Source organism: Podarcis melisellensis, assembly GCF_964234715.1.
Source record: "Podarcis melisellensis genome assembly, chromosome: 2".
Taxonomy (NCBI): Eukaryota; Metazoa; Chordata; class Lepidosauria; order Squamata; family Lacertidae; genus Podarcis; species Podarcis melisellensis.
In genome coordinates, this window is record NC_138529.1 from 35,811,918 (window position 1) to 35,819,569 (window position 7,652).

Here is a 7,652-nt window from a genome sequence, read left to right on the forward strand (position 1 = left end):
TCCCTGCCCTACAGTACAATCTGCCAACGGAGGGAAGTAAAAAGAGCCGGGGACCTTATGGGAGTTACAGAGAGCAAGACGCTTTTGCCTTCTAATGTGAGCCAGTCTTCAAGAAGGGCAGGTGGTTATGCTTTGCATTATGCAAAGCAGCCAAGCTCTCTCTAGTAACCAGCCACGGAGTGAGCTGTGTTCGATGTGTGCTAGTGCAGTTTCTCTCTCTCCAGGTGCTGGGGATGGATTTCAAGGACAGCGCTCAGCTGATTGGCCCAGAGCATCCTTCATTTCCTGCACTCCTCCCTCCACACATATTCCCCACAGCAGAGATTGGAGGAGACAGTCGAGACTGTGTGTGTGTGTGCAGTGTGGCAGGAGGGAGTGTAAATAAATGGAAAGATGAGCTGGGATGCTGTGCACACAGCAGCAATTCAGCCGAGAGAAGTTGATGAGCAAAGAGTGTGGAGGCGAACTTGCAGAGCTACTGGGGAAGGAGACGCTGCTCTCTGAAGCTGGGTCACATAAAGACCAGGCACACATTGCTTCATCACACATTGAGGACTTAAAAGCAACTTGTCTCCCCCTCCGCCCAAGCCAACACATCCACACAGACAGGCACAGAACCATGTCTTTGGCAGTGAAGGAGAAGAGCCAAGTGCGCCTAGTGTTTCTGGGTGCAGCCGGGGTCGGCAAGACGGCCCTGATCCGGCGCTTCTTGCAGGACACTTTTGAGCCAAAGCACCGACGAACAGTAGAGGAGATGCACACCAAGGAGTTTGAGGTGAGTGGAGCCACCATCAAGGTTGAGATTCTGGACACCAGTGGTAGCTACTCCTTCCCAGCGATGCGCAAACTCTCCATCCAGAACAGTGATGCCTTCGCTTTGATCTATGCTGTGGATGATGCAGAGTCCTTTGAGTGTGTGAAGACTTTGCATGAGGAAATCCTTGAGCTGAAAGAGGACAAGTTCCCTCCCATCGTAGTGGTGGGCAATAAGGCAGAAGCCGGTGGGCTTAGACAGGTATTGCCCGAGGACGCCCTCTCCTTGGTGGAGCTTGACTGGAACAGCCGTTTCCTGGAGGCATCTGCTAAGGAGAACGAGAACGTGGTGGAGGTCTTCCGGGAGCTGCTTCATCAAGCCAACCTGCCCAGCCGGCTGAGCCCTGCCCTCCGCAGGAGACGTGAGACCTTCCCTAAGGAGCCCCCACTGCGGCCCCCCATGAACAAAGCCAATAGCTGTACTGTCTGTTGAACTATGTGAGAATGATAGCTGCATGGGTTTTTGAGAACTTTGGTGACCTGAGTTTAGAGATCAGGTTGCACCTGCCACAACAGCACTGTGGCACTCTGTCATTTTGGGGCTCAGGAGCTGTTTGTTAACCTTGATGGCTTGTCGTCATGACAGTAATTTCAGCTTTAGTGCCCCAAAGTCACCAATGTTTGTGCCCATTTCGTGCATTTGATTTTGAGTTGCAACCCAAGAATTGGGAAGCCTGTGATGCTGTGCACAGTGTAATGTCTCTAATTCTGGCCTGTTCTGCGGATCCAAGCTGTTATTGTATAAATTGGAAGATATGTCCCTTAAGTCATGGAAGTGGATGCCCCAGGAGTGAAACATGAATGGCTGAACAGACCAGTTTTTGAGGCAACATGGCTGATGTTGACAAGGTCCATAGCATGAACTTAGAAGGCAAGAACTTAGGAAACATTTAATTCCTGGGACACCTACTTATCTTTCCCTTTTGCATTGATTTCTTTGTGTTTTGAGTGACTGAACAGACACGGTATGCTTGAAGATGGGAAAGAAAAGACATTTTTGGTGCCTATTGAACATCCAGTGTGTGTGTTGCCTCCCCCCAAAACAGTGGGTTTTGTTTTTTGTTTTGCTTCAAATGTGTGCATTGACCATTTGCATGCATGTGCTTTTGTGCTGACTTTGTTTAAACTGAGCTTACCATTGTCTGAAGCACCTCTGCATTGTTGAAAGAAGTACATGTCACCCAGTGGGTCAGTCTGTGCCTGAGTAGGTATGATTTTAATCTCCAACTTTTCAAGGGTTGTAACTAATAAAAGAAAACTCAAACACCACCCAAGAGTGTTGATGTTTATTTTATTTTGCTGCGAGGCTTGTGATTGGAAAACAAGCCACACTTCAAGTTCTTGTCACCCGGTCGTTACATAGCCTCTCTTGCTCCCATGTTCTGCTTTATGCCTTTGCCTTCATATCTTTGTAGGACAGCCACCCTGCTGAGTTTCTGTAGGTTTTTATGCTCTCGTGGTTTTTATGACAGACACTGTAGTCTGGGGGCAATATTGTCAGATTTGTTCCTAGGAGACCATGGCTCAAACACCTCCTGAGGCATAAACTCATAAGCTTAGCCAGGTCAGTCCCTCTCAGCTGGGCTTTCACAAAATGGGAATATTCATGATCTCTCTTACAGAGCTGCTTTGAGAGAAACATTGCACTCCAGTCACTGGAGTGTATTTCAGAGTTCCTGGTATCCTTATTGCTCCAGTCCTAGATTCATTTACTGGGAACCTTGTACCATTGATTTCAGTGGACTGTACTTGTGACTGATGTGCATAGGGCTGCAACTTGAAGGTGGTGCATAAATTAATAGCATCCACCCAGCCACTCAAGTGCTTCCAAGGTGGGAAGCAAATAAATGTCATTTGTTGTGTTACAGCAGAAAGGGATGATGCGCTGTGGAATGACAGTTCATGTAGTGAAATAAAACTACAGATATGTTGAAAATTAATGCAAGTAAAGGTGGAGGGAAGGAGACGGCTGGGGATTATGTCATATACTACATGCAATTTAGCCCAAAGGTTGAGAAGAAGCTGCCAATAATTTGCCCGACTGCAACGCTACACATGTAGCTCTCCTAGGTTAAGATGCAATATGGGGCTATCTGTTGGCATCTGATAATGTTTTGAAGCCAAACTTTTCTGTAGCTGGCTAAAAACAGACACTGAGCTTAGGAGTAATAAGGATATCAGGAACTCTGAAATACAATGCTCTTCCTCATTTAAAGTTTCCCCTTGAGCATTCAGGTGCAAGGCAGGCAATGGCAAGGGTGGGGTTATTCTTTTTGAGCTGCAGTGAGGAAACTGTGGCCCTCTAGACATTGTTGGATGCCACCTCTCCTCAACCCCAGAGAGCAAAGTCAGTGTTCTGCGACGAAGGGGGTTGTGGTCCATCTGGAGGGCCACTGGTTTCCCATCCCTGTGTTAGAGCTCTGTGCTATCATTATTTCTTGAAGGCATCTGAGAGTAACCACAATCAAAGGATCCTGGTGGAAGGAAGACTCTTGGTCTGATCTGGTAACACCGCTCCCCTTGCATTTTCTGTGCTGTTGGTGAGCATTTGAATCTACATAAATGTGACCTAGACAGTTCTATCAACACAATTTCCTGAAACTTTATTAGCCAAACATTCTAGCAGCTGCTGCTGCTGCTGCTGTTTTCAAAAAAACTGCCTGCCTACCCTCCATCTAAATAGCTCTAGGTAAATTGTATTTTTTTATTAAAAAACAAACCCCAAGGTTCTTGAGTATCTATGTATTTTGGTAATCACCAAACACATTTATTTACTTCCCATATTTACAGACTGTTTTTCACCATAGATGGTCACAAAGTGGTTTACACAACCATCAACAAAGTGATCCATACTACAATGTTTAAATTGAAAAGATCAAATGAAAATGTACGTTCAACAAATACGCATAGTGCAACTTACTTAAAATTCCTGCTGAAATAGAAAGGTCTTCGTCAAGCACCTGACATTCAACATGGGGGGGGGGGTGCTGTCTGATCCGTCTGGAATGCATTCTGCAGCATAGTCAAATGTGTCCATATTCTACCACATGTGACAGTGAGGAGATTTGTCTGAACCCAACACAGTGACAGGTGAGAGAAAAATCTCCCAGGTTTGAGGATGGTTTTGCTGTTTTCCCTAACCCGTGCTGAAGGGGGTTTGGTGTGGCTCCTAACTATAGAGGAAGAAGGCACATAACACCTGCTTCCCACAACTGCAGCTTTATGTCATCCATTTTCTTCAGGATTTTACTCCCTAGAGTACCTGAGAAATGTAGAAATACACCAATTAAACAAACAACCTGATTTCCCTCTTTTAATATATTGAGTACTGATTTCAGCCATGACTGTGAGCGATCCTTGGTTGCCTCTCCTTCCTAAATTAACAAGAGAAAAGGCGTGTCAGTCTCTCTCTCATACACACAAACATGCTTTATTAGGTCAGAAAGTGGAGACGACATAAAACTCAAGTCAACTACACCCTCTGCTGGCTTTATCTGAAATTGTTAGTTTCCCCAATATCATTAGAAGACCAATTCAGATTTTTGTGATCGTTTTATAATAGATAGTAGCATCTCCTGTGCTAGCACAAATCTCTGACAGTTGTTGATGACCATCTGCCTCGAGAGATAATGGAGTGTGCCTCCGAGGGTGAACATAAACCACTGCATAAGCAGCACCAAAGTGACTTCCCCACAGTGCAAGCCTGGGCAGTGTATATGGGTTGCCCAGATGACAACCCTCCTCTTATGTGGTCCATAGGAAAGCAGAGCAGTATGTTTAGCACCAGCTTGGCTGCAGGAGTTGCTTGAAGGAGGCATATAAGGTGCCAGCCAACCATCTTAGGGACTCCACCCAGATTTGTGAAGGGTTTGCTCCTTTCGTCCCTCGAAGATATCTTGTAAGGGAGCAGAGGTTTAGGATCAGTTTTTCTTCTTCCTAGATAACATGGGCTACTTTCCCATGTTGTCAAGCTGCATCTGCCCCTCACTTCCCTCTATAGCATGTGTAGAAACCACCTTCTTGATCACTGGACCCACTACTGATCTTGCCCACTCAATCTGCCGGAGCCCGTCTCTGCATGCAGGGGAAGTCCCTAACTCAACGAGGGTTTGAGGCCCATGGCTACCCTCACCTGGTTTAGCCAGCCATTCAAAGCCGTTTCTGGGGTGTGGCTGCTGTCAAATGCTGACAGCTACTAGGAGCCACAGGTGAGAGCTGCATGTCAGGTGCAGCATCACCGTCACAAGAATAGGATGGGTCCTGGAAACAAACATCTCGGATGCCAAAGACCAAGCTGTGTAGTGAAGAAGCCAGCCGCACCTCTGTGGGGAGGGAATTGCAGAACATAGGAGCTGCTGCAAAGAATGCCCTCTCTCAGACCACCATCACCCCTAACACCTGGATGCATCTGTAGGGAAGGTGGTCTTTTGGATATTTGGGGTACAAACCATTTATGGCTTTAAACACTACCATGAACGCTTTCAATTGAGCCCAGAAATGAACTGATAGCAAATGCAGCTGTTATATGAATTATAAAAGGAACCCCCCCCCCTTGTAATTTGGCCACTGTGTTTTGGACCAGTTCCTAGTCATCATCAGGGGTCAGTTTTGAGCCAGCTGAAGTTTGCTAGTCACCATAAAGCACAATGCAATAGTTCACTTTGGAAGTTGCCTCAGCATGGAATACCATAGCCAAGTCATCTCTGTCCAAAAGGAGCCAAAGCTGTTGAACCAGCCATAGCTGGAAACAGGCACTCACTTCCAGACTTGCATTTTCTCACCCCTGCTTTAATCAGTAGGCTTTGATGCATCAGAGGTTCCTCTCCTTCCTGCAGCCAGCTACTTTCTCTGCCTCTGGGTCCAGAGAGAAAGGCCATTCCTGCGAACAGGCCTTCTGCTCACTTGGCTTGCTCCTCTGGGCTGGAGGGATTGAGCTGGTGGGAATGGCAAGAAGAGCAGCAGCAGCAACAGAGACAGGCAGCTCTGGTGCTCAGTACGGGACCCTCTGGGGAGTAGGCTTTGGCAGGTGCCCAACCATGGCAAACCCTGGCATGCTTCAATAAGCACATGCAGGGCTTTTTCAGCCGGAACTCACCAGAACTCAGTTCCAGCAGCTCTCAGGCAGGCACCACTGCCATTATAAGAGAACAAGGGAGGTGTTTGTGGCGAGTTTGGCACTTCTTTTTCTAAAAAAAATAGCACCAAGCACATCTATATGGATGTACATTTACATAATAAATCAGTTAAAAGACCACAAAAATGTGTAAATTAAAGGACAGAACTAGCTAAAAAAAATGATTAAGTCTTCAGCCACGGTGTGCAGATATGATTACCTTTATACCTGCAATCTCTTTAAGTATGCAGAGTGCTTTGCAAGTTCAGCTCATTTGTTTGTTCCACCATCTCTGAGATAGTCTTTAATATTTCTCTTTCTACAAGAGGGGAACTAAGGCAGAATTAATGCGGCTTGTCTCTTCCTACCTTGTTCTCATTCTGAGCACTTTTATATATCCAAATTTTATATATTGTAGTATATAATCTTGAGATTGGAAAGAAATTGCTTGTAGCATTCAGTCTGATAATAAAACACAAAAATAACATGATCTGAGAACATTACACTCTGTCTGTAGTAGTGAAGCCTATGGCACTGATTGGCTGAGCTGGTGTGATGATACAGAATGTTCAAGAGTATTCCAATTCATCAGTAAACTTAGCTGTTAGACTGTTTGAATGTAGATTATCTGGAAGGAATTCAGATGCTGTGCTAAGGCAACCAGCAATCGTTTCATCAGCACGTTTCAGCTTGTTCAAAAGGAACAATCCCCCCCTCTCCTACTGTCCCAAGGATCCCCCCCCCCAAACTAATTTTTTTCAGGGCTTCTGCTGATGAGACTCATTAGATGACTCCCACCCTCTGAAAGAAAGATGGTTTTGGCTGGAATTAAAACTTTGCATGGGACCTAGCTTTTGGTAGAAGTTTGAAAAATGAGAAATGGGTACAAGTCATAGAGATGCTAAGGGCTATGTAGCAGAAAAGGCTATGGACAGAGAGAAAGGAAGCTGGGGGAAGTGTAGGTTTAGGAGGTTTGTGGAAAAGAACCATATTCTTTATTAATGTGAACTAAGCAGCCGGGTTCTGTTCTGTTTTAATATTGTATTTTTAAATTGCTGCAACCCGCACTAAGACCTTATGGTGAAGTGTGGGTGAGATTAATATAGACATTCAGGCCTCATTTATGGGATAACTTAGGGTATATCATGATGTTGCAGGCTGAAATGTTTTACATATTTTGTCCTACCAAAAATACATTTAAAAAATTGGATCTGTTAAAAACGGATTTCAAAAAATGGGATATGAAGTGCAATGTCTTTTCAGATCACCCATACGTTGAAATTTGCTGCCCACATTGCTAAAGACAGAGTCAGAGCTAGAAAGCCTGACAATGGGAAGATTTTGCACCTAACCTGGAACATGAAGCTAGTTTAGCTAAGAGAGTATGCTGAGCCACATGTGGGACAAGCTGCTATAGTGTGGGCTCTCTGTTGCCTCTTCAGGCTTTGCTCGGGTGGTCGGAAGAGGCCAATTTACTATTATGATTCTAATATAAAAGGCATTTGGGCCTCACTGTCTTGACTCAACAGAGGCATTGAATTAGCATTATGAAACTTGTTTGATGGCTAGTCCAAGGAACACTGAATATGGGACGCATCTCTTCCCTTCCGCCCCCAGAAGGCTGCAAGTGGACCTGCTTCTACAGGTGGCTTGGTACCCAAGTAGTTCAAGATTTCCAGAGATTTAGATGTGTTATCCTTTAGCAGAAAAAACCAACAAAGAGACT

General features: G+C 45.3%; 1 pseudogene across 1 annotated transcript; it reads left to right on the top strand.

The window, feature by feature from the left end:
* Positions 1-232: 232 nt before the first annotated feature.
* LOC309362489 (ras-related protein Rap-1b pseudogene) lies at positions 233-2,082 on the top strand (annotated as a pseudogene). The gene has a single exon. The product of its transcript is annotated as a ras-related protein Rap-1b pseudogene (transcript).
* Positions 2,083-7,652: the final 5,570 nt, after the last annotated feature.